Source organism: Pongo abelii, chromosome X, assembly GCF_028885655.2.
Source record: "Pongo abelii isolate AG06213 chromosome X, NHGRI_mPonAbe1-v2.0_pri, whole genome shotgun sequence".
Taxonomy (NCBI): domain Eukaryota; kingdom Metazoa; phylum Chordata; class Mammalia; order Primates; family Hominidae; genus Pongo; species Pongo abelii.
The window spans coordinates 87,884,354-87,887,737 of record NC_072008.2 but is presented as its reverse complement, the minus strand read 5'-3'; the positions used below and the strand labels follow the sequence as shown (position 1 = coordinate 87,887,737).

The following is a 3,384-nucleotide window of genomic DNA, read 5'->3' as shown; positions in this document are numbered from 1 at the left end:
GAAAGAAAGAAAATTGATTCTTTGCAAGGATAAACAAAATTGACACAACTTTAGCTGGATTGACTGAGAAATAAGAGAGGTACCACATAACTAAAATTAGAAATTAAGATAAATTCTGGAGAAGATGAAGAATAAAGGGATTCTTACATACTGTTGGTGTGTATGTAAATATATATGTAAATTGTGTATATGTAAATTAGTACAGACACTATGGAAAACAGTATGGAGGTTCCCCAAAAAACTAAAAATTAAACCACCATATGTTCCAGCAATCACACTACTGGATATACATCCAAAGGAAAGAAAATTATTATGTTAAAGAGATATCTGGCTTTCTGCCTCCGCTACTGTCATGGCACCCGTGAAAAAGCTTGTGATGAAGGGGGACAAAAGAAAGAAGCAGATTCTGAAATTCACTCTTGATTGCACCCACCCCATAAAAGATGGAATCATGGATGCTGCCAATTTTGAGCAATTTTTGCAAGAAAGCATCAAAGCGATCGGAAAAGCTGAGAAACTTGGTAAGGGGTGGTGACCATCGAAAGGAGCAAGAGCAAGATCACCGTGACATCCGAGGTGCCTTTTTCCAAAAGGTATTTGAAATATCTTACCAAAAAGTATTTGAAGAAGAATAATCTATGTGATTGGTTGCAAGTAGTTGCTAACAGCAAAGAGAGTTATGAATTCCCTTACTTCCAAATTAACCAGGATGAAGAAGAGGAGGAAGACGAGGATTAAATTTCATTTATCTGGAATATTTGGTATGAGTTCTTGAAAAGAATTTGGGAACCAAAATAGTGGTTTATGCTTGTATCTCTGCAGTGTGGATTGAACAGAAAATCGGATATCATAGTCAAAGGACTTCCTTTGGGCCGCCAGTCACTTATTTATACCATGACTTTTTTTTTTTTTTTTTTCTGCTTGAAAATTTCAATTCTCATGGTAACACCAGAGTAGAAGAGCATGACTTTACAGAAATGACAGCCACTGGGCAGGCAGGTAAGGGTGTGGAGTTGTGGACTGAAGGTAGTGACTGTTTTATTTTAGAAGTGTGACTGTCAATTGTTCCTGTTGCTTTTCCCAAAGAATGATTCAGGGATACAAGTGGGCTCCTCTCATTCATTAAGAGAAAACGTAACATCTTTCTAAGATTCTCTATGGGAAAATAACAGTGTCAATAAAATGCAGGTTTCTGGGACATTTGTCTTACTTTGATTTTTTTATTGCAAATTTATCTTGATGCACAGAATTGTGTCTACTAATCCTCTTCTTCCTAGAGAGAAAAAATATGCTCCTTCAGCATTGCTGTGTAGTCCATCACTTTCCATAAAGGGGTTTGGGGAATTGATTGTAAAAGTCCCAGGTTCTGAATTAACTACTTGTTTACAAATATGAATGTGTAAGTAATCTGTTTCTACAAAAAAAAAGAGAGAGAGAGAAATTAAGGTGGAGACATTACTATGAAAAAAATAAGTAGGATTATAAGAGAGTTTAATGAATAATTGTATGCCAATAAGTTAGATAACTTAGATGAAATGGATAAATTCCCAGAAACATACAACTCAGAAATACTGAATAATGAATAGAAAATATGAATAGATATCTCAGTAATAAGGAGACAGAATCAGTAATCAAAAACTTCTGAAAAAACAAAAGCATATCCTTCACCCACTTTTTGATGGGGTTGTCTGTTTTTTTCTTGTAAATTTGTTTAAGCTCTTTGTAGACTCGGGATATTAGCCCTTGGTCAAATAAATAGACTGCAAAAATTTTCTCCCATTCTGTAGGTTGCCTGTTCACACTGATGATAGTTTCTTTTGCTGTGAAGAAGCTCTTTAGTTTAATTAGATCCCATTTGTCAATTTTGTCTTTTGTTGCAATTGCTTTTGGTGTTTTAGTAATGAAATCTTTGCCTATGCCTATGTCCTGAATGGTATTGCCTAGGTTTTCTTCTAGGGTTTTTATGGTTTTGGGTTTTATTTTTAAGTCTTTAATCCATCTTGAGTTAATTTTTGTATAAGGTGTAAAGAAGGAATCCAGTTTCTGTTTTCTGCCTATGGCTAGCCAGTTCTCCCAGCAGCATTTATTAAACAGGGAATCCTTTCCCTATTGCTTGTTTTTGTAAGGTTTGTTGAAGATCAGATGGATGTAGATGGGTGGTGTTATTTCTGAGGTCTCTGTTCTGCTCCATTGGTCTATATATCTGTTTTGGTACAAGTATCATGCTGTTTTGGTTACTGCAGCTTTGTAGTATAAAGCAGACACTTCTCAAACAAAGACATTTATGTGGCCAACAAACCACATGAAAAAAAAAGCTCAATATCACTGGTCATTAGAGAAATGCACATCAAAACCACAATGAGACACCATCTCACACCAGTTAGAATGGACATCATTGAAAAGTCGGGAAACAACAGAAGCTGACGAGGCTGTGGAGAAATAGGAATGCTTTTACACTGTTGGTGGGAGTGTAAATTAGTTCAACCATTGTGGAAGACAGTGTGTAGATTCCTCCAGGATCTAGAACCAGAAATACCATTTGACTCAGCAATTCCATTACTGGGTATATAGCGAAAGGATTATAAATCTTTCTACTGTAAAGACACATGCACACGTGTTCATTGCAGCACTATTTTCAATAGCAATGACTTGGAACCAACCCAAATGTCCATCAATGATAGACTGGATAAATAAAATGTGGCACATATACATCATGGAATACTACCCAGCCTTAAAAGAGAATGAATTCATGTCTTTTGCAGGGACATGGGTGAAGCTGGAAACCGTCATTCTCAACAAGCTAACACAGCAACAAAAAACCAAACACCACATGTTCTCACTCATAAGTGGGAGTTGAACAATGAACAATAATGATCTAGTGTATTAGATCATTATTGCATTCCTACAGAGAAATACCTAAGACTGGGTAATTTAAACAAGAAAGACGTTCAGTTGGCTTACAGTTCTACAGGCTGTTCAAGAAGCATAGCTCTGGCATCTGCTTCTGGGAATGCCTGAAGAAGCCTATTATCATGGCAGATGGTAAAGCAGGAGCAGGCATGTCACATTGTGGGAGTAAGAGCAACAGAGTGGGGGGAGACACTACAGACTTGTAAATGTCCAGATCTCATGAAAAATTACTCATTGTCAGGAGAACTGTACCAAAGTGATGATGATAAACCACTCATAAAAATTCCTCCTTTATTATCCAATCACCTCTCACCAGGCTTTACCTCTAACATTGGGGATTACATTGCAACATGATATTTTGGTGGGGACACGTATCCAAATGATATTATTCTGCCCCTGGCCCCGCCCTTATCTCAAGTCCTTCTCACACTTCAAAATGCAATCACATCTTCCCAATAATCCCCCAATGCTTTT

General features: G+C 36.9%; 1 pseudogene; it reads left to right on the top strand.

Annotated features, from left to right (window-relative positions):
• Positions 1–352: 352 nt before the first annotated feature.
• On the top strand, positions 353–738 carry LOC100436895 (large ribosomal subunit protein eL22-like; annotated as a pseudogene).
• The last annotated feature ends 2,646 nt before the right edge of the window (positions 739–3,384 follow it).